The sequence below is a fragment of the Phascolarctos cinereus genome, unplaced genomic scaffold (assembly GCF_003287225.1).
Source record: "Phascolarctos cinereus isolate Bilbo 61053 unplaced genomic scaffold, phaCin_HiC Scaffold_8;HRSCAF=390, whole genome shotgun sequence".
NCBI lineage: Eukaryota > Metazoa > Chordata > Mammalia > Diprotodontia > Phascolarctidae > Phascolarctos > Phascolarctos cinereus.
In genome coordinates, this window is record NW_027556291.1 from 68,507,062 (window position 1) to 68,535,037 (window position 27,976).

The following is a 27,976-nucleotide window of genomic DNA, read 5'->3' on the forward strand; positions in this document are numbered from 1 at the left end:
CCCTTTTGACAAAATACAACACCCATTCCCATTAAAAACATTAGAGAGCACAGGAATAAATGGAGTCTTCCTTAAAATAATAAATGGCATCTACCTAAAACCTGCAGCAAGTATTATATGTAATGCGGACAAGCTAGAAGCATTTCCAATTAGATCAGGGATGAAACAAGGATGTCCGTTATCACCACTGTTGTTCAATATCTTACTGGAAATGTTAGCTTTAGCAATAAGAGAAGAGAAAGAAATTGAAAGTATAAGAATAGGCAAAGAAAAAAAGAAAGCTATCTCTCTTTGCAGATGGTATGATGATCATACTTAGAGAATCCTAGAGAATTAAGTAAAAAAATACTTGAAATAATAAACAATTTTAGCAAAGTTGCAGGCTATAAAATAAATCCACACAAATCATCCACATTTCTATATATTACCAACAGAGCCCAACAGCAAGAGATAGAAAGAGAAATTCCAGTTAAACTTACTGTAGACATTATAAAATATTTAGTTTACCTCCTGAAACAAACCCGGGAACTATATGAACACAATTACAAAACATTTTTTCACACAAATAAAATCAGATCTAAATAATTGGAAAAACATCAGTTGCTCATGGGTAGACTGAGCTAACATAATAAAAAGGACAATTCTACCTAAGCCAATTTACTTATTCAGTGTCATGCCAATCAAAGTACCAAAAATTATTTTATAGGGTTAGAAAAAATAATAACAAAATTCATTTGAAATAACAAAAGGTCCAGAATATCAAGGGAACTAATGAAAAGAAATGCAAGGGAAGGTGGCCTAGCAATTCCAGGTCTTAAGTTGTAATAGAAAGCAGCAATCATCAAAATTGCTTTGTACTGGCTAAGAAATAGAGTTGTGGATCAGTGGAATAGGTTCAGAATAGAACACACAGTAGTCAATGACTATAGTAAGCTATTATTTGATAAACCCAAAGACCTCAGCTTCTGGGATAAGAACTCTTTGACAAAAACTACTGAGAAAACTGGAAAAGAGTATGGCATAAACTAGGCTTAGATCAAAATCTCACACCATGTGTCAAAATAAAGTCAAAATGGATTCATGATTTACATATAAAGGCTGATACCGCAACCAAACTGGTATTAGCTTACCTATCAGATTTATGGAGAATAGAAGAATTCATGACCAAACAGGAGATAGAGAACATTATGAAAAGCAAAATGGATACCTTTGATGACATTAAATTGAAAAGTTTTTGCACAAACAAAGCCAATGTAACCAAGATTAGAAGTGAGGTAGAAAATTGGGAAAGAATTTATATGGAGAATTAAGTCAAATCTATAAGAATACAAGTCATTCCCCAATTGATAAATGGTCAAAGGATCTGAACAGACAGTTCTCAGATGAAGAAATTAAAGTCATCTATAGTCATATGAAAAAATGCTCTGAATCATTATTGATTAGAGAAATGCAAATTAAAACAACTCTGAGGTATCACATCACACCTATCACATTGGCTAACATGAGAAAACAGCAAAATGATACATGTTGGAGAAGATGTGGGAAAATTGGAACACTAATACATTGTTGGTGGAGTTGTATACTGATCTAACCATTCTGGAAAGCATTTTGGAACTATGCTCAAAGGACTATAAAAAAGTACATACCCTTTGACCCAGCAATAGCACATCTAAGGCTACATCCCAGAGAGATCATACAAATGAGAAAATGATCTACATGTACAAAAATATTTAGAACACCTCTTTTTGTGGTAGCAAAGAATTGGAAATTGAGAGGATACCCATCAGTTGGGGAATGGCTGAATAAGTTGTGGTATATGAATGTAATGGAATACTATTGTGCTATAAGAAATGATGAACAGGCTAACTTCAGAAAAATCTGGAAAAACTTGTATGGTCTGATGCTGAGTGAAGTGAGCAGAACCAGGAGAACATTGTACACAGTAACAGACAGGTTGTCTGATGACTAATATTAAGAGACTTAACCCCTCTCAGCAATACAGGGATCTAAGACATTTCCAAAGACCTCATGATGGAAAATGCTATCCATATTCAAAGAAAGAACTATGGAGTTTGAATGCAGATCGAAGCATACTATTTGCTATTTTTTTCTTCTGTTGTGTTTTGTTTCTTTTTTCTGGTGGTTCCTCATATTAGTTCTAATTCTTACTTACAACATCACTAATGTGAGAATATGTTTAACAGGAATGTATATGTATACCCTATATCAGACTGTAAGCCATCTTGGGGAGGGAGGTGGGGAGGGAGAGGTCGAAAAATTTAAAACTCTAAAGCTTATGGAAGTGATTGTTGGTAAATCAAAATAAATTAATAAAACTAAATAAATAAATAAATAAATAAACAAATAAATAAATAAATAAATGATTAACAGTCCAGTCCAGCCACTCTGCCTGGTGATGAAGTGTTTAAACCTCTCCTGGTGAAGATGCTCTGCCATATTTTTGCCCTAAGTTTGATCAACAATTGGACTTTTCTTCTGCTTCTGGCCTCTTTAGCCTCTCCTTGGTTATCATCTCCAAGCCCCAGGAAAATGTGCAAGGAGGGTTCTGGGTGAAGCAGCTAGGGATCATTCCCCTTACTTCACAAATGGACAAAACATTCAGGGAAGGCATGGATTTTACTAAGGCTCACCATGCTCACTGTGTATGCAAGGCTGGCCCAAAGCTGGGTATGAGTGAGCTCGGTTTGCCCTTCCCTTAATCCCACAGTGATAACTGAAGACTCCCAGAACTCCTAGCTCTTTGGGGAACCTGCCCTCCAGCTTCTGGGGAGTGTCTTCCCAGGGACCCTAAGTCTATGAATCTTAGCTCTCAAACTAAGAAGAGGTGGAGGCTAAGCTCAAGGCTGGGATCTTTCCCTTACAGGCTATGTGACCTTGACCACATCCTCACCCTCCTCTGGACCACAGTTATGCTTTCTCTAATTTAGGAGGTTGGTGCAGATGAGCTCTGGGGTCTCTTTTAGCCCTAAACCCTATCCTCACCTATAAGTGCATTCAGACTCTACCCCCACAACCATACCCTCCCCCAATGTTAACCAACTGCCCCTCACTCCCCAGCTGAGCAGAACCTGCTGGTCTCATCCTTTCCCTTGGGGCAGCCCCCCATCAGCAAATTCTGCCTTTATTCTCACCCTAAAGATTGGAATAAATCCCATGGTTCTTCCCTGACCAACTTCCTGAACCAGAGGAGCTCCTGCAGAGTTATCCCCTTTATCTCACAAGGACTGTCAGACCTCAGAGCTCAGGTGGGTGGAAGGAAAAGGTCCCATAGAGACCTGGTGGTGACCATTTTCCTACGAAGTGCAGGAGTCCTGGGGTCTGGGGCTTGTGTTACCTGACCCCTTGTCTCCCATGCACAGGAGTCTGAGCCTCAGGGGGTCTTTGGGTGGGTCCCCTGGCCTCTATCCCCTCTCAGGTATCTAGTTCTAGACCCAGGGGTCCTCAAGGAGCCACCAGCCAATGGGAGCTCAGTCTGGGCAAGGTGGATCCCCCCACCCTCCCTGCCGCAGTGCCCATGGACGTTGACGTCAGCGTCTGCCTTGGTCAGGCAGGAGTCCTCCTCCAGCCAATCGCGTTGCTCCCTCCACTGGCCCCCATCATGCATCCCATTCGTCTGTTTCCATGGAGACAGCATCGTTTCCCCTTGCGCACTATTGGTCTAATTTTCTCCTCCCCCTCAGGCCCTCTGCAGTACTTTTCCTCCTTTCCCGCCCCCACACCTCTCCAGCTCATTTTGTTTTCCCAAAGACCTTCTCTTGCTCATTTTCCCCTCCTCCACACCTATTTCAGCTCATTTTCTGTTCTTCCAAAGGCCTTTTCTAACTCATTCTCCCCCCCCCCCACTGTGGCTACAAGTGTCTAGAGCTGCCAGTGGGGTGTTCTGATGGTTATCATTTGGGGAGCAGGGCAAGGGAGGGGGAGCATCCCAAGGACCAGGACAGATGCCCAGTGACCCTCTGTTGTCTGTCCAGATGGCTCTCTGTCCCCCTCTTCAAAACCCCTGGGCTTTGTATATTCTTATCCAGGAGGGCTCAAACCTTTCTTCTGTGGATTTATGTAAGGGAATAATCTTCCATTCCCTCTCTCTATTCCTATTTATGAGGACTGAATGGCTCTCTTTATATCATATATACGTGGATGGATAGGGATGGATGTGCATGCACACATATATATGTATTTATTGAATCCTATATAGAACAAAAACTCATATATTTCATTTATCTTTATTCCCTATGTTCATTTATGAGTACTCATATATATGACTACAGTCTGTCTCCTAAAATATACATAATCCATATTTGTGTATGTGAATATATAGAGAAAATATGACAGCTCATACATAACAATACAGAATAGATTCACAAATATATACATATGTATATGTACTCAGGTACTTTCTCTTCATTCCTATGTACATGTTCTCATTTATATCTTCTGTAAATTCATTAATATGACTCATATATTCTACCTTCTCATAAACATTAGTCATTATTCTCTCTTTTCCTAGCTGTATGAGTACTTAACACATTCACTCTCCACTCATCTATATGAGCACCCATATTCTCTGGCTGTGATCACTGATAAGAGTTCTCTCATATCCTCCCTAAATACCTGAAAGTATTCTACTGCTTCTCTTATTGTGAGAGAATTTAGGAAGCCTCCTGTGTCTGAACACAGTGAGTTTATCAGTACTCATATATAGGAATATCAGTGGAGAATAAGGGGACTTTTAGATACAGGCATATAGACTGAAGGAGTACTCATAAATGAAGTCCTCGTAGGAAAGGAGGAAGACTCAATAAGTGTTCATTTAGGGGACTTTCTATAGAGAATACAAGAATAATCAGGGGGCTATTCTGCCTTCCTTTCCCACCCTGATTTCCAGAGGCCCCTTCTGCAGCCCAAGCAGGTCCATTTGCACAACTGAAAATTCTCCCCTCTGTTCTGTTGATAACCTGCACCTTCCTTCCCATCCCTGAAAGCCCAACTGCCACCCAGCCCACCTCCACCAGGAGTTCTTCACTCCTGCCTCTCCAGGGTTTGCCACCTTTGGCAAAGGCTTTGCCAGCAGTAACACTTTGGGCATGCCCAAAGAACTTCTTTTCCCTCCCTGGACCAGAAGTTTTCTGAGGTTAAGAGATAGGGCCATTCCCAAGCTGAAACCTCCAACTGCCATGAAACTGTTCCAGTAGGACTCTGGGTGAAGCAGCTGTGGGTCACCTCCTTATTTCACAAATGGAAGAAACCCACTCAGGGAAGACATAGAGTTTTTTATCCCAGACTGGCCCAAAGCTGAGGGACTTTGGTTTTCCTTTTACTCAACCACACATTGGTGATAGCCCAGACTCTTGGAACCTCCACAAAGGGAGAGAAATCATCCTCAATTGGATGCTAATGAACCCTTTTTTGTTTTTCTTTTTTAAAAATTAATTTATTTATTTTTAATGTTCAATATTCACTTCCACCAGATTTTGAGTTCCAAATTTTCTCCCCATCTTGTCCCTCACCCACCCCAATATGTGATACATTCTGAATACCCCTTTCCTTAATCTGCCCTCCCTTCTATCTCTCCCCTTCTCCTATCCCTTTCCCCTTCAATTTTCCTGTAAGGCAGGATAGATTTCTATATCTCATTTCCTGTGTATCTTATTTCCCAGTTGCATGTGAAAATAATTTTTTTTAACATTTGTTTTTAAAACTTTGGGTTCCAAATTTTTTCCCTTCCTCCCTCCCCACCTCATTGAGAAGGCAAGCAACTCGATACAGGTTATAAATGTACAGTCATGGAAAACACTTCCATAGTAGTCATGTTGTGAAAAACAAACCCCACTTCCCTTAATTCTATCCTGCCTCCTGTTTATTCTATTCTCTCTTTTGACTTTGTCCTTCCTTAGAAGTGTTTGCTTCTAATTATCCCCTCCCCCAATCTGCCCTCCCCTCTATCATCCCCCTGCTCTCTTGTCCCCTTCCCCCCTCCTTTTCCTGTAGGGTAAGATAGATTTCCATACCCAATTGAGTGTGTATGGTATTCCCTCCTTAAGCCAAATTCGATAAGTATAAGATTCATTCATTCCCTCTCACTTTCCTCCATTTCCTCTCCACTGTAAAAGCCTTTTTTTGTCTGTTTTATGTGAGATAATTTACCCCATTCTACCTCTCCCTTTCTCCTCTCAGTATAATCCTCTCTCACCCCTTAATTTTATTCTACCCCTTCATCTTCAACTCACCCAGTGCCTTCTATGGTCTCATGAGTTACAAATATCATCTTTCCATGCAGGAATGTAAACAGTTCAACCTTAATAAGTCCCTTATGATTTCTCTTTCCTGCTTACTTCTTCATGCTTCTCTTGAGTCTTGTATTTGAAAGTCAAATTTTCTATTCAGCTCCGGTCTTTTCATTAAGAATGCTTGAAAGTCTATTTAACTGAATATCCATTTTCCCCCTGAAGGATTATACTAAGTTTTGCTGGGTAGGTGATTCTTGGTTGTAATCCTATCTCCTTTGCCCTCTGGAATATTATATTCCAAGTCCTGTGGTCTCTTAATGAAGAAGCTGCTAAATCTTGTGTTATCCTGATTGTATTTCCACAATACTTGAATTGTTTCTTTCTGGCTGCTTGCAGATATTTTCTCCCTGACCTGGGAACTCTGGAATTTGGCTACAATGTTCCTAGGAGTTTTCCTTTGGGGATTTCTTTTAGGAGGTGACTGATGGATTCTTTGAATTTCTATTTTGCCCTCTAGCTCTAAAATAAAAGGTCAATTTTCCTTTATAATTTCTTGAATCATTTCTTGAAAGGATCTAGGCTCTTTTTTTGATCATGCCTTTCAGATAGTCTAATAATTTTTAAATTATCTCCCCCAGATCTATTTTCCAGGTCAGTTGTTTTTCCAATGAGATGTTTCACATTGTTTTCTATTTTTTCATGTTTTTGGTTTTCTTTTTACAGTGGCTTGATTTCTCATAAAGTCACTAGCTTCCAATTGCTCCATTCTAATTTTTAAGGAAGTATTTTCTTCAGTTAGCATTTGGATATCCTTTTCCATTTGGCCAATTTTTCTTTTTAAGACATTCTTCTTCTCATTGGCTTTTTGCACCTCTTTTGCCATTTGGGTTAGGCTATTTTTTAAGGTGTTATTTTCTTCAGTATTTTTTTGGGTCTCCTTTAGCAATCTGTTGACTTGTTTTTCATGATTTTCTTGAATTCCTCTCATTTCTCTACTTTGCTTCTCAAAATCCTTTTTGAGCTCTTCCATGGCCTCGGACCAATTCATATTTTTCTCGGAGGCTTTGGATGGAGGAGCTTTGACTTTGTTCCCTTCTTCTGGTTATATATTGAGATCTTCTTTGTCACCAAAGAAAGATTGTATGGTCTGACTTTTTTGCATAGTTGCAGCTGCTATGAATATTTTTGTATGTATGGGTCCTTTTCCCATTTGTATGATCTCTTTGGGATATAGCCCTAGAAGAGCTGTTGCTAGGTCAAAGGGTATGCACATTTTTATAACCCTTTGGGCATAGTTCCAAATTGTTCTCCAAAATGGTTGGATCATTTCACAACTCCACCAACAATGTATTAGTGTTCCAATTTTCCCACATCTTCTCCAACACTTATACTTGTCCTGTTTTGTCATGTTGGCCAATTTGATAGGTGTGATGTGGTACCTCAGGGCTATTTTGATTTGCATTTCTCTAATCACTAGTGTTTTAGAGCATTTTTTCATATGACTATAGATGGCTTTAATTTCTTCATCTGAGAACTGTCTGGTTATATCCTTTGACCATTTATCAATTGGGGAATGGCTTGTATTCTTATAAATTTGTCTTAATTCTCTATATATTTTAGAAATGAGGCCTTTATCAGAGAGACTGGTTGTAAAAATTCTTTCCCAATTTTCTACCTTCCTTCTAATCTTAGTTGCATTGGCTTTGTTTGTGCAAAAACTTTTCAATTTAATGTAATCAAAGTTATCCATTTTGCTTTTCATAATGTTCTCTATCTCCTGTTTGGTCATGAATTCTTCTGTTCTCCATAGATCTGATAGGTAAACTATTCCTTGTTCTCCCAGTTTACTTATGGTATCAGCCTTTATATCTAATGAACCCATTTTGACTTTATTTTGGTATATGGTGTGAGATTTGGGTCTATGCCTAGTTTCTGCCATACTCTTTTCCAGTTTTCCCAGCAGTTTTTTTCAAAGAGTGGGTTCTTATCCCAGAAGCTGGGGTCTTTGGGTTTATCAAATAATAGATTACTATAGTCATTGACTACTGTGTCTTGCATATTTAACCTATTCCACTGATCCACCTCCCTATTTCTTAGCCAGTACCAAGCAGTTTTGATGATTGCTGCTTTATAATACAATTTAAGATCTGGAATTGCTAGGCCACCTTCCCCTGCATTTCTTTTCATTAGTTCCTTTGATATTCTGGACCTTTTGTTTTTCCAAATGAATCTTGTTATTATTTTTTCTAACTCTATAAAATAATTTTTTGGTAGTTTGATTGGTATGGCACTGAATAAGTAAATTAGCTTAGGTAGGATTGTCATTTTTATTATATTAGCTCCCTACCCATGAGCAACTGATGTTTTTCCAATTATTTAGATCTGATTTTATTTGTGTGAAAAGTGTTTTGTAATTGTGTTCATAGAGTTCCTGGGTTTGTTTCAGGTAGACTCCTAAATATTTTATAATGTCTACAGTAAGTTTAAATGGGATTTCTCTTTCTATCTCTTGCTGTTGGGCTTTGTTGGTAATATATAGAAATGCTGATGATTTATGTGGGTTTATTTTATAGCCTGCAACTTTGCTAAAGTTGTTTATTATTTCAAGTAGTTTTTTACTTGATTCTCTAGGATTCTCTAAGTATATCATCATGTCATCTGCAAAGAGTGATAGCTTTGTTTCTTCTTTGCCTATTCTAATGCCTTCAATTTCTTTTTCTTCTCTTATTGCTAAAGCTAATTTCCAGTACAATATTGAATAACAGTGGTGATAATGGACATCCTTGTTTCACCCCGATCTTATTGGAAATGCTTCTAGCCTGTCCCCATTACATATAATGCTTGCTGAAGGTTTTAGATATATGCTATTTATTATTTTAAGGAAGACTCCATTTATACCTATGCTTTCTAGTGTTTTTAATAGGAATGGATGTTGTATTTTATCAAAAGCTTTTTCTGCATCTATTGAGATGATCATGTGGTTTCTGTTGGTTTTGTTGTTCATATGCTCAATGATGCTGATAGTTTTCCTAATATTGAACCAACCCTGCATTCCTGGTATAAATCCTACCTGGTCATAGTGTATTATTCTTGTGATAAGTTGCTGCAATCTACTTGCTAGTATTTTGTTTAAAATTTTTGCATCTATATTCATTAGAGAAATTGGTCTATAATTTTCTTTCTCTATTTTGACTCTTCCTGGTTTAGGTATCAACACCATATTTGTATCATAAAAAGAATTTGGTAAGACTCCTTCTTCACCTATTTTCCCAAATAGTCTATATAGTATTGGAATTAATTGTTCTTTAAATGTTTGATAGAAAATGTAAATCCATCTGGCCCTGGAGATTTTTTCCTAGGGAGTTCATCAATGGCTTGTTCAATTTCTTTTTCTGAGATGGGGTTATTTAAGTATTTTACTTCCTCTTCAGTTAATCTGGGCAATTTATATTTTTGTAAATATGTATCCATTTCACTAAGATTGTCAAATTTGTTGGCATATACTTGAGCAAAATAATTCTTAATTATTGTTTTAATTTCCTCTTCCTTGGTGGTAGCTTGCCCTTTTCATTCTTGATACTAGTAATTTGGTTTTCTTCTTTTTTTTTTAATTAAATTAACCAAAGGTTTATCTATTTTATTGTTTTTTTCATAAAACCAGCTCTTAGTTTTATTTATTAGTTCAATAGTTTTCTTAATTTCAATTTTATTAATTTTTCCTTTGGTTTTCAATATTTCTAATTTGGTGTTTAGTTGAGGATTTTTAATTTGTTCTTTTTCTAGTTTTTTTAGTTGTTGTATGCCCAATTCATTAATCTCCTCTTTTTTTATTTATGTAAGCATTTAGAGATATAAAACTTCCCCTACGAACTGCTTTCACTGCATCCCATAGGTTTTGGTATGTTGTCTCATTATTGTCATTCTCTTGAATGAAATTATTGATTGCTTCTATGATTTGTTGTTTGACCCAATCATTTTTTAGGATTAGATTATTTAGTTTCCAATTATTTTTTTTGTCTATCTTTACATGGCCCTTTATTACATATGATTTTTATTGCGTCATGATCTGAAAAGGATGAATTTAATATTTCTGCCTTCCTGCATTGGATTGTGAGGTTTTTGTGCCCTAGTACATGGTCAATTTTTGTGTATGTGCCATGTACTGCCGAGAAAAAAGTATATTCCTTTCTATCCCCTTTCAATTTTCTCCAGAGGTCTATCATACCTAAATTTTCTAATGTTCTATTCACCTCCTTAACTTTTTTCCTGTTTATTTTGTGGTTAGACTTATCTAATGCCAAGTGGGGGAGGTTCAGGTTTTACTGTCTATTTCTTCCTGTAACTCCCTGAACTTCTCCTCTAAAAATTTGGATGCTATACCATTTGGTGCATATAGGTGTAGTAATGATATTACTTCATTGTCTATGGTGCCTTTTAGCATAATGTAGTTTCCCTCCTTATCTCTTTTGATTAGATCTATTTTTTCTTTTGCTTTGTCTGAGATCAGGATTGCTACCCCTGCTTTTTTTACTTCAGCTGAAACATAATATATTCTGCTCCAGCCTTTTACCTTTACCCTGTATGTGTCACTCTTTTTCAAATGTGTTTCCTGTAAACAACATATTGTAGGATTATGATTTTTAATCCATTCTGCAATCCATTTCCATTTTATGGGAGAGTTCATCCCATTCACATTCACAGTTATGATTACTATCTGTGTCTTTTCCCTCATCCTTTTTCCCTCTATTTATGCTTTTCTTTCTCCTTTTTCCTTTCCCCCCTTCACTAGTGTTTTGCTTTTGACCACTGCCTCCTTCACCCCTCCTCCCTTTTATTATCCCTTTCCCTTTTCTTCCCCTTTGCTCTTACTGCTTCTTCCCTCCCTTCTTTCCCCCCTTCCTTTTCTTTCCCCCTCCCTTTTCTTTCCTGTTTTCCCTCCTACTGCCTATAGGGCAAGTTAGATTTCTGTACCTAACTGATTATGTTATGCCCTTCTTGAGCCAAATCTGATGAGAGTAAGATTCAAACAGTGCTCCCCGCCTCCCTTCTCTCCCTCTGCTGTAATAGAATTTTGTGTCTTTTCCTGTAATGTAATTTATCCTGTCTGCCTCTTCCTTTCTCAGTACATTTTCTAAGGTCAGATTAATTCACTTATTTGGATCCATTTAACCCACTTGATTAGATTTTGTTTTCATCATTACATCAAAGTCAACTAATATCCACCCTCTCTATGTATACTCCTTTAACATGTTGTAATAACAATACAGTTCTCAAGGGTTGCAAGTGTCATATTCCCTTGTAGGGGTTTAAACAGCCCTCCCGCTTATTAACAACATATTGTATCTTTCTGTCACATTTACCTTTTTAAGTCCTTCTTGAGTTCTGTACTTGAAGATCAGATTTTTTGTTGAGCTCTGGTCTTTTTATCAGGAAAGTTTAGAAGTCTCCTATTTTGTTGAGGGTAATTGATCCTTGACTGCATTCCAAGCTCCTTTGCCTTATGAAATATCATGTTCCATGGCCTGTGGTCTTTTAATGTAGAAGCTGCAAGGTCCTGTGTAATCCTGACTGTGGTTCCATGATATTTAAATTGTTTCTTTCTGGCTGCTTGCAGCACCTTCTCTTTCATCTGGTAATTTTGGAAATTTGCTATTATAGTCCTTGGCATTGTCAATTTGGGATCTCTTTCAGGTGGTGATCAGTGGATTCTTTCTATGGTTATTTTCCCTTCTGGTTCTAGGACTTCTGGGCAGTTTTCCTTTATGATTTCCTGAAAGATACTCTCCAGGCTCTTTTTTTCATCATGATTTTCAGGTAGTCCAGTAATTTTTAAATTGTCTCTCCTGAGTAAATTTTCCAGGTCAGTTGTTTTACTGATGAGGTATTTTACATTTTCATCTATTTTTTCATTTTTTTGTTTCTGCTTGACTGATTCTTTCTCTCTCATAGAGACATTAGTTTCCATTTGTCCAATTCCAGTTTTTAATACATTGTTTTCTTCTGTTAGTTTTTGTACTTCCTTCTTCAATTGGCCAATTGTGTTTTTTAGGGACTTGTTTTCTTCAGTGTATTCTTCTGTTAGTTTCTGTCCTTCCTTCGTCAACTGGCCAACTGTGTTTTTTAGGGACTTGTTTTCTTCCATGTATTTTTTTTCCAATTGGCCAATTGTATTTTTTAAGGACTCTTCTACCTCTCTCATTTCACTATTAAAATCCTTCTTGAGCTCTTCTAAGAAGGCTTTATGGGCTTCAGACCAGTTCATATTCCCTTTTGTTGTTGCAGATGTGGGTTTCTTGACAATGTTGTCCTCTTATCTAGTTCAGAGAGGGGGAGGTTGAGGTACCCAACTAGTATAGTTTTCCTGTCTATTTCTTCCTGTGAGTCCCAGAATTTCTCCTCTAAGAATTTGGATGCTATACCATTTCACACATATATGTTTAGTAATGATATTACTATTGGGCCTTCTAGCAGGATGTAGTTTCCTTCCTTATCTCTTTTGATAAGATCTATTTTTGGTTTTGCTTTGTGTGAGATCAGGATTGCTACCCCTGCTTTTTTTTTTACTTCAGCTGAAGCATAATATATTCTGTTCCAGTCTTTTACCTTTACCATGTGTGTTGCTCTTTTTCAAATGTGTTTCCTGTAAACAATATATTGCAGGATTATGGTTTTCAATCCATTCTGCTCTCTGCTTCAGTTTTATGGGAGAGTTCATCCCATTCACATTCATCTTTGTCTTTCTCTCCATCCTTTTCCCCCTGTTTATGCTTTTCTTTATCCTATCTCCTTTTTCCACCTCACTGCTGTTTTGCTTATAACCACCACCTCAGTCTCTACTCCCATCTATTAGCCCCTTACCTTTTCTTCCCCTTTACCCTTACTTCTTCTTCCCTCCCTTCTTTCTCCCCTCCCTTTTCTTTCCCGTTTTCCCTCCTACTGCCTATGGGGCAAGTTAGATTTCTACACCTAACTGATGATGTTATTCCCCTCTTGAGCCAAATCTGATGAGAGTAAGGTTCAAACAATGCTCATCTCCCTCCCTTCTTTCCCTCTGCTGGAATAGGTTTTTGTGTCTTTTTCTGTAATGTAATTTACCCTTATCTGCCTCTTCTTTTCCTTTTCTCTCAGTACATTTTCATAGATCAGATTAATCCACTTACTTGGATCCATTTAACCCACTTGATTAGATTTTTTTTTATCATTACATCAAAGTCAACTTATATCCACCCTCTTTATGTATGCCTTATGTATACCCCTTTAACAGAACACAACACAACACAAACTTCTTGTGTTGGGAGCCTTGGCCTGGTCACTGGCTTTGTGTAGTGGAGCCTCAACTGCTGGCAGCTACGGGCTGTAGAGTTCTGGCAGCTTACCTAGTGTTCGGCAGGAATCAGCAACACTGGAATTCTAGGGGTAGGATTGGGTAGTCTGGCCCCTGGATGTTGACAGGTTTTCCTTTCCTTTCACTTTCTTTAGCTCCTTTCAGATGGATGTTGCAGGATCTTTATCCGCCTAGGGCCCCTTGGAGACCTTCACAGAGTTTTGTTCAGGCACTGGGAGAATGCTGTAGAATGCTGAGGCACCTGGTGGTTTTCTGAGTTGGTTTCCACTGCTTCCCCCATCCTCACTGAAGCTTTTCCAGTTAATCCCTCAAGCTACCTAGCATACTAGACTGCTGCACCTCATCTTTCTTCTGGTTCAGCTGTTCCAGGGTTTTTCCTGAGGTGATATTTTCTGGGTTTTCAGAGGTTAATAAGGCAGGGTAAGAGCATAATTGATCATATCAACAACAAAACTAATAGAAACCACATGATTATCTCAATAGATGGAGAAAAAACTTTTGACAAAATACAATACTCATTCTTATTAAAAACACCACAGAGCATAGGAATAAATGGAGTCTTCCTTAAAATGATAAGGAGCATCTCCCTAAAACCTTCAACAAGCCTCATATGTACTGGGGAAAAGATAGAAGCATTTCCAATAAGATCAGGGGTGAAACAAGGATGTCCATTATCACCACTGTTGTTCAATATCATACTGGAAACATTAGCCTTAGCAATAAGAGAAGGAAAAGAAATTGAAGATATTAGAATAGGCAAAGAATAAACAAAGCTATCGCTCTTTGCAGATACTTAGAGAATCCTAGAGAATCAAGTAAAAAGCTATTTGAAATAGGAAACAACTTTAGTAAAGTTGAAGGCTATAAAATAAACCCACATAAATCATCTGCATTTCTATATATCAGCAACAAAGCCCAACAGAAGAGATAGAGAAATTCTATTTAAGCTTACCATAGACATTATAAAATATTTAGGAGTCTACCTCCCAAAACAAACCCAGGAACTCTATGAACACAATTACAAACAGTTTTCACACAAATAAAGTCAGATCTAAATAATTGGAAAAACACCAGTTGTTCATAGGTAGGCCGAGCTAATATAATAAAAATTGCAATTCTACCTAAGCTAATTGATGTATTCAGTGGCATACCAATCAAACATACAAAAATTATTTTATAGAATTAGAAAAAATAGTAACAGGATTCATTTGGAAGAACAAAAGGTCCAGAATATCAAGGGAACTAATGAAAAGAAATGCAGGGGAAGGTGGCCTGATCTTAAATTGTATTATAAAGCAGCAATCATCAAAACTACATGATACTGTCTAATCAATGGAATAGGTTAACTAGGCAAGACACAGTAGTCAATGACTATAGTAATCTATTATTTGATAAACCCAAAGACCTCAGCTTCTGGTATAAGAACTCACTTTTTGACAAAAACTGCTGAGAAAACTGAAAAAGAGTATGGCAGAAACTAGGCATAGATCAAAATCTCACACCATGTACCCAAATAATGTCAAAATGGATTCATGATTTAGATATAAAGCTGATACTGTAAGCAAACTGGGAGAGCAAGGAATAGTTTACCTATCAGATCTATGGAGAACAGAAGAATTCCTGGACAAACAGGAGATAGAGAACATTATGAAAAGCAAAATGGATAAGTTTGATTACATTAAACTGAAAAGGTTTTGCACAAAAAAAGGCAATGCAGCTAAGATTGGATGAAAAGTAGAAAATTAGGAAAGACTTTTTACAACCAATCTCTTTGATAAAGGCCTCATTTCTAACATATATAGAGAATTAAGTCAAATTTATAAGAACACAAGTCATTCCCCTATTGATAAATGGTCAAAGGATATGAGCACGCAGTTCTCAGATTAAGAAATTAAACCCATCTATAGTCATATGAAAAAACGCTCTAAATCACTATTGATTAGAGAAATGCAAATCAAAACAACACTGAGTTACCACATCACACCTATCAGATTGGCCAACATGACAAAAGAGGAAAATGATAAATGTTAGAGAAGATGTGGGAAAACTGGAATACTAATGTGTTGTTTGTGGAGTTGTGAAATGATCTAACCATTTTGAAGACCAATTTGGAGCTATGCCCAAAGGGTTATAAAAGTGTGCATACCCTTTATCCCAGCAATAGCACTTCTAGGGCTATAACACAGACAGAGCATACACATGGGAAAAGGACCCACATGTACAAAAATATTCATAGTAGCTCTTTTTGTGGTGGCAAAGAATTAGAAATTGAGAGAATACCCATCAATTGGGTAATGGCTGAGCAAATTGTGGTATATGAATGTAATGGAATACTATTGTGGTATAAGAAATGATGAACAGGGTGACTTCACACTTGTATGATCTGATACTGAGTGAAGTGAGCAGAAACAGGAGAATGTCGTACACAATAACAGCCACGTTGTGTGATGACTAATATTGCCAAACTTAACCCTTCCCAGCAATACAAGGATCTAAGACAGATCCAAAGGCCTCATGATGGAAAATGCTATCCACAAAGAAGAAAGAACTATGGAGTTTGAATGCAGATCTAAGCATAGTATTTGCTATTTTTTTTCTCTTCTGTTGTGTTTTGTTTCCTCTTTCTGGTGGTTCCTCCTATTGGTTCTAAGTCTTACCTACAGCATCACTAATGTGAGAATATTTTTTAATAGGAATGAATATGTATAGCCTATATCAGATTGTGAGCTGTCTTGGGGAGGGAGGTGGGGAGGGAGGAAGAGAAAAATTTTAAACTCAAAGGTTATGGAAGTGATTGTTGATAATTCAAAACAAATTAATTTAAAAAAGAATGAGATCCTTTCTAGATAGTCCACTTCCACAGCCAAGATGGCAGAGTAAGAAGTAAGTCGCCCTTACCCTCCCTTATTGACCTCTGAAAGAACAGAAAATATTGCCCCAAGAAAAACCCTGGAAAAGCTGAACTAGAAGAAAGATACTGTGGGTCATGTAGTCCAGGACACTTGGGGGATTATTCAGGAAAGACCTCTCTAGCTCTGAGCAAGGAGGAGCAGTACAGAATAGGAGGCATCACAGCAAGCCAGTGGAAATCTCCACCTCATCATACCAGCAGGATATCCTGAATCCCAGGGTGGTGGAGCAGGCAAGCACCAACACCAGGGCCCCAAGTGCCTCAGTACACACAGGGGAATGGGTGGAAACCAGCTCAGAAAACCACCACGTGCCATAGCGTTCTCAGGCAGCTAAGTCTTCCAGTGACTTGCCTAGGATCTCATAGAGCTGGTTAATATATAATGCTAGATTTGAACTCTGGGCTTTTTGACTTCAGGCTCAATGCTCCATCCACTGTTTACCCAGCTACCTATTGGTACCACACTATAATAGTATGTTACTGGGCTATAAGAAATGACAAATGTGAAGATTTCAGAAAACCATGGGAAGAGTTATGGATATGAATACAAAGTAAAATGAACAAAACCAGTAAAACACTATGCAGCCTGACTGGAAAAACCTTACTGGAGGGGGCAGCTAGGTGGCACAGTAGATAGAGCACCGGCCCAAGAACCAGGCGGAACTGAGTTGAAATCCAGCCTCAGACACTTGACACTTACTAGCTTGACACCACTGACCCTGGGCAAGTCACAGCCCCAATTGCCTCACCAAAGAGAATAAAAAACCCTAAATGGAAAAGAAAGTGCTATATGAAACGATTGTATAAGGAGTGTGTGTGTCTGTGTGTATGTGTATGAGAGAGAGAGACAGAGACAGAGAGACAGAGCAGAGAGACAGAGAGAGAAGGAGGAACAGGAAGAAAGAGGGAAGAAGGGAAACAAAGCGAAGGAGAAAGACAGATAGAGAGGATACACACACAACTCTCAACCTCTTTCCAATCATTAGTAATAGCATGGAATGGGTCAGGTGTTGGAAGGGTTTTTTATCATCGGACACACCTTTCTCTCTTGTACTTTCAGTAGACTAGCATTAACTATGATATTTGCTTAAATAAATTAAATGATTAATGGTTCAGTCGAGCACCTCAGCCTGGGGATGAAGTGTGTATACCTCTGTTGGTGAATTTGCTCTCCCATATTTCTGGCCTCATTTTGACCAACAATTGGATTTATCTCCTGCTTCTGGCCTCTTTACCCTCTCCTGGGGTCTCACCTCCAAGCCCCAGGAAAATGTTCAAGGAGGGTTCTGGGTGAAGCAGCTAGGGATCATCCCCATTACATCACAAATGGACAGAACATTCAGGGAAGTCTTGGATTTTGCTAAGGCTCACCCTGCTTCTGTGTATCCCAGGCTGGCCCAAACCTGGGTGTGGGTGGGCTAATTTAACACCACAGTCATAACTGAAGATTCCCAGAACCCCTAGTTCTTTGGGGAACCTGCCCTCCAGCTTCTGACGAGAGCCTTCCCAATCACCCTCGGTGTATGAATCTTGGCTCTTAGAGGAGGAAGAGGTGGAGGCTGAGCTCGAAGCTAGGATCTTTCCCTTACTGGCTTTCTGACCTTGACTGTGTAACCCTGCCTTCCTCTTGACCTCAGTTATGCTTTCTCCAAATTATGAGGTTAGACCAGATGAGCTGTGAGGTCTCTTGTAGCCCTAAACCCTATCCACATCTATAAGTGCATTCAGACTCTGCCCCCACAACCATCCCCTCCCCCAATGGTAACCAACTGCCCCTCACTCTCCAGCTGTGCACACCCTCCTAGTCTCAGCCTTTCCCTTGGGGCAGCCCCCATCAGCAAGTTTTGCCTTCATTCCCACCCTGAAGATTGGCATAAATTGTATGGTTCTTCCTAGACCAACTTCCTGAAGTAGAGGAGGACTCCCCCCTCCAGTACCCCCTCTTCTCACAAGAACTGTCAGACCTCAGAGCCCAGGTGGGTGGAAGGAAAAGGTCCCACAGAGACCTGGTTGTGAACATTTCCCTATGAAGCACAGGAGTCCTGGGTGCTGGGGTGTTTCCTGACCCCTTGTCTCCCATGCACAGGAGTCTCAGCCTCAGGGGCTTTGGTTTGGGGTGGGTCCCCTGGCCTCTATCCCCTCTCAGGTAGCCACTCCTAGCCCTAGGGGTCCTCAAGGAGCCACCAGCCAATGGGAGCTCAGTCTGGGCAAGGTGGACCCCCCACATCCCCCTGCCAGGTTCTGCCGCAGTGACCATATACATTGACGTCAGCCTCTGCAGTGGCCAGGCAGGAGTCATCCTCCAGCCAATCCCGTTGCTCCCGCCACTGGTCCCCATCGTGTGTCTCATTCCTCTGTTTCCATGGAGACAGCATCCTTTCCCCTCGCACGCTATTGGTCTAATTTTCTCCTCCCCCTCAGGCCCTCTGCAGTACTTTTCCTTCTTTCCCACCCCCACACCTTCTCCAGCTCATTTTCTGTTCTTCCAAACTTCTTTTCTGACTCATTTCCCCTGCCCCCACAATGGCTACCAGTGTCTTGAATTCCCAGCAGGGCTTCCTGATGGTTATCATTTGGGGAGCAGGGGAAGGGAGGGGGAGCACCCCAAGGACCACGACAGATGCCCAGTTGCCCTCTGTTGTCTGTCCAGACGGCCCTTTGCCTCCCTCTTCAAAATGCCTGGGCTGTGTATAGTCTTATCCAGGAGGGCTCAAACCTTTCTTCTGTGGATTTATGTAAGGGAATAGTTTTCCATTCCCTCTCTCTATTCCTATCTATGAGGACTGAATGGCTCCCTTTATATCATATATATATGTGTGTATATATATATATATATATATGTGTATATATATATATATATATATATATATATATATATATATATATATATATATATATGCATGAATGTATATGCACACATATGTCTTATATGTTCATATATAAAAGAAAGACTCATATTTCATTTATCTTTTCTCCAAATGTTCATCTATGGATACTCATATATAGGACTACACAGTCCCTCTCCAAAAATATGCATAATTCATATTTGTGTATGTGAATATATGGAGAATATATGACAACTCAGCCATGAAAAGTTAGAGAATACATTCACAAATATATACACATATATGTACTCAGATTCTTTCCCTTCATTCCTATGACCATGTTCTCATTTATACATTCTGTAAATTCATTAATAAGACACATACATTCTACCTCCTCGTAAACATTAGTAATCACTCTCTCTTTTCCTACCTGTTTGAGTACTCACACATACACTCTATTCATCTACATGAGTGCCCATATTGTCTCTTTTCCTGCATATGTTTGTGTGTCTATGCTGACATTCTCTGGCTGTGATCACTGATAAGAGCTCTCTCATATCCTCCCTAAATACTGTGCCTGAACACAGTGAGTATCTCAGTAATCATATACAGGAATATAGGTGGATAATAAGGGTACTCTTAGGTACAGGGATATGGACAGAATGAGTACTCATTAAGGAGGTCTCCATAGGAATGGAGAAAGACTCAATAAGTCCTCATATTTTGGACCTTCTCTAGAGAAGACAAGAATAATCAGGGGTTATTCTCGCTTTCTTTCTCACCCTGATTCCCACAGTCCCCTTCTGCAGCCCCAGCAGGTCCCTTTGCACAGCTGAAAATTCCCCTCTCTGTTCTGCTGCATAATCTGCACCTTCTTTCCCATCACTGAAAGCCTAACTGCCACCCAGCCCGCCTCCACCAAGCAGTTCTTAATCCCTGCCTCTCCAGGGTTTGCCACATTTTTTTTTTAAGTTTCCAACTCTGCTTTTATTTTTTTAAATTTTTTTTATCAATTTATTTTGATTTATCAACAATCACTTCCATATGCTTTTGAGTTAAAAATTTTTCTCCCCCTTCTTCCCCTCCACCCTCCCCAAGACAGCACACAATCTGATATAGGCTTTACATTTATATACCCATTAAACATATTTTCACATTAGTGAAGTTGTAAGTAAAAATTAAAAGCAATAGGAGGATCCATCATAAAGATGAAACAAAACTCAACAGAAGGTAAAAATAAGTGATAGCAATTCGACTTCCATAGTTCTTTCTTTGGATGTGGACAGCATTTTCCATTCTGAGGCCTCTGGAGATGTCCTCGTAATGCTGAGAAGGGTTCAGCTTAAGAATCGTAGTCATTGCATAACGTGGCTGTTATTGTGTACAAAGTCCTCTTGGTTCTGCTCACTTCACTCAGCATCAGACCATATAAGTCTTTCCAGGTTTTTCTGAAGTCAGCCTGTTCATCATTTCTTATAGCACAATAGTATTCCATTACATTCATATACCACAACTTGCTCAGCCATTCCCCAATTGATGGGCATCCTCTCAATTTCCAATTCTTTGCCACCACAAAAAGAGCTGCTATGAATATTTTTGTACATGTGTGTCCTCTTCCCATTTGTTTGATCTCTTTGTGATATAGTCCTAGAAGTGATATTGCTGGATCAAAGGGTATACACTTTTTTGTAGCCCTTTGGTCATAGCTCCAAATTGTTCTCCAAAATGGTTGGATCATTTCACAACTCTACCAACAATGTATTAGTGTTCCAATTTTCCCACATCTTCTGCAACATTTATCATTTTCCTGTTTTGTCATGTTGGCCAATCTGAGAGGTGTGATGTGGTATCTCAGAGTTGTTTTGATTGGCATTTCTCTAATAAATACTGATTTAGAGCATTTTTTCACATGACTACAGATTACTTCAATTTCTTCGTCTGAGAACTGTCTGTTTATATCCTTTGACCATTTATCAATTGGGGAATGGCTTGTGTTCTTTTAAATTTGTCTTAATTCTCTATATATTTTCAAAATGAGGCCCTTATGAGAGAGACTTTTTGCAAAAATTCTTTCCCAATTTTCTACCTTCCTTCTAGTCTTAGTTCCATTGGCTTTGTTTGTGCAAAAACTTTTCAATTTAATATGATCAAAATTATCCATTTTGCTTTTTATGATGTTCTCTATCTCCTGTTTGGTTATGATTCTTCTATTCTCCATAGATCTGATAGGTAAGCTATTCCTTGTTCTCCCAGTTTATATCAGCCTTTATATCTAAGTCATGAACCCATTTTGACTTTATTTTGGTATATGGTGTGACATTTGGGTCTATGCCTAGTTTCTGCCATACTCTTTTCCAGTTTTCCCAGCAGTTTTTTTCAAAGAGTGGGTTCTTATCCCAGAAGCTGAGGTCTTCGGGTTTATCAAATAATAGATTGCTATAGGCATTGACTACTGGGTCTTGTCTATTTAACCAATTCCACTGATCCACCTCCCTATTTCTTAGCCAGTACCAAACAGTTTTGATGACTGCTGCTTTATAATACAATTTAAGATCTGGAATGGCTAGGCCACCTTCCCCTGCATTTCTTTTCATTAGTTCCTTTGATATTCTGGACCTTTTGTTTTTCCAAATGAATCTTGTTATTATTTTTTCTAACTCTGTAAAATAATTTTTTGGTAGTTCGATTGGTATGGCACTGAAGAAGTAAATGAGCTTAACTAGGATTGTCATTTTCATTATATTAGCTTGGCCTACCCATGAGCAACTGATGTTTTTCCAATTATTTAGATCTGATTTTATATGTGTGAAAAGTGTTTTATAAGTGTGTTCATAGAGTTCCTGGGTTTGTTTCGGTAGGTAGACTCCTAAATATTTTATAAAATCTACAGTAAGTTTAAATGGGATTTCTCTTTCTATCTCTTGCTGTTGGGCTTTGTTGGTAATATATAGAAATGCTGATGATTTATGTGGGTTTATTTTATAGCCTGCAACTTTGCTAAAATTGTTTATTATTTCAAGTAGTTTTTTACTTGATTCTCTAGGATTCTCTAAGTATATCATCATGTCATCTGCAAAGAGAGACAGCTTTGTTTCTTCTTTGCCTATTCTAATGCATTCAATTTCTTTTTCTTTTCTTATTGCTAAAGCTAAGGCTTCCAGTACAATATTGAATAACAGTGGTGATAATGGACATCCTTGTTTCACCCCTGATCTTATTGGAAATGCTTCTATCTTTTTCCCATTACATATAATGCTTGCTGAAGGTTTTAGATATATGCTATTTATTATGTTAAGGAAGACATCATTTATACCTATGCTTTCTAGTGTTTTTAATATGAATGGGTGTTGTATTTTATCAAAAGCTTTTTCTGCATCTATTGAGATGATCATGTGGTTTCTATTGGTTTTGTTGTTGATATGCTCAATGATGCTGATAGTTTTCCTAATAGTGAACCAACAGGGTTTGCCACCTTTGACCAAGGCTTTGCCAACAGTAACACACTGGGCATGTCCTAAGAACTTCTTTTCCCTCCCTGGACCAGAAGTTCTCTGAGGGTAGGAAACTGGGACATTCCCAAGTTGAAACCTCCAAATGCCATGAAAATGTTCCAGTAGGGAATTGGGTCTACATGTCCTATGTACGTACATGCATATGTACATATCATTCAGCAATGATATTACAAGGGTGGGATGGAAGTCAGGACTTACACATAGACACACACACACACACACAGAAACGCACAGGCTCCTATACTTCTACACACCCACACTCGTTCATCTCCAGTACAATAATTACATTTAAAAAATTAATATCAATCAGTGATTAGGGTGAGGAGATGAAAGTGGCTCTGAAGAGGGTCTTCAGAAACATCTGATTGACTTGGGAAGTGGAGATGTCATGGGACAAAGGCGAAAGAAGTTCAAAACCTTAACTCTTGAGGAAATCTTATGGAATATTACAATAGAAGATTTCAACATGTCTTCTCATAGATTCCTATCTGTCCAAGCAGACATTCAGTATTCATCCAGTATTCATCCAGGCATCTGAAAGGAGATTCTATGATGGACCATAAAGTAACAATGAATAAAAAGTTTGAAAAAGACTGTCTACCTCTATAGGACTCACTGGTCCCCCAAAGGAGCCTCTCCAGACTGAACTGTCATAGAAAGGGTCTCATTCTTGTGATTCACGGACATTCCCCCTCCACCCTCCAAGAAAGACCACTGAGATAGTAAGCTATGAAAGTACAACTTGCATTGTAAAGAAAAACTCCTTGTGTGTTTTTTCGTATCTTACCTATCTCTAGGGTGATATTTCACCCTACCTTTCAAAAATATTTTTTGAAATTTTCATTTACCATCTACATCGAGATAGCTTTATTTTGCTTCTTGGTGCTGCCTCAGTATTAGTTCTCAACTTCGGTGGGTGAAGTTTTCCAAGTGTATCTGCTGTCTTGGAGTTCTCCTGGACCTCTCAGGCTCAGATCCACTCCCAAACCATGTTGGTAATAAGTCTTCTTGATCCCACTTCCTCCACAGCTCTTCCCCGCATTCCCTTCTCTCAGGCCCGGGGCTAATACCCAGGACCTCCTGCTGGTAAGGGTAATGGGGGTCGAGGAGGGGTGTCTTCCTGCAGCCATTCTCTGCCCTCATCAAGCCACCTTCATACAACTTCCACAATGATGTGCATTCCTAAAGCACAACTCTGACCCTCTCACACTGTTGCCTAAGAAGCTTCATGGACCAGACTTGTATCCAAGATAAAATATAAATGGTTTTCTTTGGCTTTTGGAGCCCTTCACAGTGTTGATCCAGCCTCCCTTCACAAGCTGACCCCCTATCCTTCCCTGCACACACTCAGTGCTCCAGCCACCTCAGCTTTGGGCCAGACTGGGATATTCACTTAGCAGAGTGAGCCTGAGCCAATGCCATGCTTTCCCTGAATGAGTTTCTTCCATTTGTGAAATATGGGTGATGACCCCCACTTCCTTTACTCAGAGCCCTATGTGACCAATTTCCTGGGGCTTGGAGGTGTTAGCCTAGGCAAGGTCTCTGTTTCCTGCCCTCAGAGAATTCCCACTCTAGTGAGGGGAAGCCATGGACATGCCTCATGTAGTATGGTGGTAAAGCCTTGGCCAATGTAGGCAAGCAGTGGACAGGCAGGGGTCAAGAACTGCTTGGTGGAGGTGGGCTTGGTGGCAGTTGGGCTTTCATTGATGGGAAAGAAGGTATAGACTATGAACAGAACATAGGGGTGGAATTTCAGCTGTTGAAAGGAACCTGCTTGGGCTGCAGAAGGGGGCTCTTGGAATTAGGGTGGGAAAGGAAGCCAAAATAACCCCTAAGCAGAGCTCAGTTGCCCTTTCAAATCCTGGGCAAGTCAGAAGGGTTCTCCCTACCAGAAAAAGAGGACTTTTCCCCCAACCCGCACAGATCAGCTCATGGATATCCATCACTAAGATTTTTCTCCTCCTACAAACAACCTGAAGAGGCCAGAAGCAGGAGCCAAATCCAATTGTTTGTCAAAGTGAGTTCAGGAACATAGCTGAACAACTTCATTAAGAATTTTATAAGCACTTCCTCACCTCACCCAAACTGATTGGAGTAAAAATTTTAGTTAATAGAAATCTAAAGGAAGGTACAATATAGAAAAACGTAGCCTCCATGAAACATGCTCTACTATTATCTCATCCAAGGTGTTAGCAACAATTGCACCTGAGGAGGAATGGAAGTTGGAATAGAAACACACACATATACACACGCAGACACATGAAGGTACATAAAACCAGATACACTCCTACTGTTACACACACTCACACGCATGCACCTCCAGTACAATCATTTCATAAACAATTTTAATAGATATTGATTAGTCATCAGGGTGATGAAATGAAAGTGGGTCTCCAGAGGACCTTCAGAAATATTGGGTTGAGACTTCTACTGCAAGGAGCCAAAATGGTGGTAATGGGTGCGTCTCACTTACCCTCCCTTACAGCCCAGAAAATATCACGCCAGGAAAAACCCTGGAACAGCTGAACTAGAAGAAAAATGGAGTGCAGCAGTCCAATAGCCTAGGTAGCTTGAAGAGTTAACTGGAAAGTCCCCTCTTACTTCGGGGGAAGGGGAGCAGTGCAGAAAGGGAGGCATCCCAGGAAGCTAGCAGAAAGACCCATCTCAGCATACCAGGAGGAGTTCCTGAAGCCCGGGTGGTGGAACAGACAAACACCAACACTTGGACCCCAGAGTGCCTCATTGACGGTAGGGGAACTGGTGGAAACCAGCTCAGAAAACCACCAGGTGCCTCGTCATTCTAGAGCAACCAGCTTTCCCAGTGCCTCAGCAAAGCTAAGGGAAACAGCACTCCCAGGGGCCCCAGGTAGATAAACACCCTACAACATCCATCTGAAGGGAGCTGAAGAAAGCAAAAGGAAGGAAAGGACTGAGTGAGCAGGAAATCTCCAGGAGCCACACTACCCAATCCTACCCCTAACAGTTTCAGTTTTGCTGATTCCAGCCCAACACCAGATAAGCTGCCAGAATCCTACAGCCTCCAGCTGCCAGCATTGGAGGCCCCATTACACAAAACCACCTACCAGGCCCTAGGCTCCTAACACAAGAAGCTTGGGTCAGTGCCCTCTGCTCCCCAACAGGAGCACCAAATCTCTTTAAAGGCCAGGAAATAATCAAACACCGTGAGGAAAAAGAAACATATGGTAGATTCTTATTATGGAAAGAGTGAACAACAAGGCAGAAATTCTGAAGAGGGCAACATTGTCAACAAACCCACATCTGGAACCTAAAAAGGGAATATGAATTGGTCTGAACTCAAAAAGCCTTCTTAGAAGAGCTCAAGAAGGATTTTAAAAGTCAAACGAGAGAGGTAGAAGAAAAAATGGGAAAAGAAGTGAGAGGTATGCAAGAGAGAGTCAATAGCTTGGAAAAGGAAGGACAAAAATTAACTGTGGAAAACAAGTCCCTAAAAAATACAATTAGCCAACTGGAAAAAAAGTACACTGAAGAAAACAAGTCCCTAAAAAATAAAATTGGCCAAATGGGGAAGGAGGTACAAAATCGAATAGAAGAAAACAATTTCTTAAAAATTACAATTGAGCAAATGGAAGCTAATGACTTTATGAAAGAACAAGAATCAGTCAAACAAAAACAAAAGAATGAAAAAATAGATGAAAACGTAAAATACCTCATTGGTAAAACAACTGACCTGAAAAATACATTTAGGAGAGAAAATTTGAAAATTATTAGTCTACCTGAAAATCACAATGAAAAAAAGAGCCTGGACAGTATCTTTCAGGAAATCATCAAGGAAAACTACCCTGAGGTCCTAGAACCAGAGGTAAAATAGCCATAGAAAGAATCTATCAATCACCTCCTGAAAGAGATCCCAAACTGAAAATACCAAGGAATATAGTAGCCAAATTCCAAAATTACCAGGTCAAAGAGAAAATACTGCAAGCAGCCAGAAAGAAACAATTTAAATATCATGGAACCACCCTCAGGATTGCACAAGACCTTGCAGCTTCTACATTAAAAGACCTTAGGGCATGGGAGATGATATTCCATAAGGCAAAGGAGCTTGCATTACAACCAATCATATCTTATCTTATCTTCCATGTGTATTTTGACATGTATGAGGACTCACCTCTTCTCTCACTGTATCCATATTTCTGATTACCCAGAGAAAATGACCATGATCATTCAGCAAAGGAGATGGATATTCAATGAAATAGGGGCCTTCAATACCTTCTTGATAAAAAGATCAGAGCTCAACAGAAAATTTGATCTTCAAATACAAGACTCAAGAGAGACATAAAAAGGTAAATGGGACAGAAAGAAACAACATGTTATTAATAAGGGCAAACTGTTTACATCCCTACAAGGGAAGATGACACTTGTAACTCTTGAGAGCTATATTGTTACTACACCCTTAAAGGGGTATAGACAAAGGGGTGGGTATAAATTGACTTTGATGTAATGATGAAAAATATCTAGTGAAGTGGGTTAAATAGATCCAAGTAAGTGAATTAATCTGATCTAACTAAGAAAATGTACTGACAGAAAAGGAAAGGAGGAGACATACAAGGGTAAATTACATCACAGGAAAAGGCACAAAAACCTGTTGCAGCTGAGGAAAAGAAGGGAGGGAGATGAGCATTCTTTGAACCTTACTCTCATCAGATTCAGCTCAAGAATGGAATAACATAATAAGTTAGGTATAGAAATCTAACATGCGCTATAAGCAGTAGGAGAAAAAAGGGGAAAGAAAAGGGAAGGGGCTAATCGAAGGGAGGTGGGATTGAAGGAGGTGGTGGTCAAAAGCAAAACATTAGTGAGGAGGGAAAAGCAGAAAGGAGAAAGAAAAGCATAAATGGGGGGAGGAAATGATGGAGAGAAAGGCACAGATAGTAATGATAATTATGAATGTGATATATGAAGGTAATGGAATACTACTGTGCTATAAGAAATGATGAACAGGTAGACTTCAGATAAACCTGGAGAGACTTGTATGGTTTGATGCTGAGTGAAGTGAGCAGAACCAGGAGAATGCTGTACACAGTAACAGCCACACTGAGTGATGACTGACTTGATAGACTTAATCCCTCTGAGCAATACAAGGATCTAAGACATCT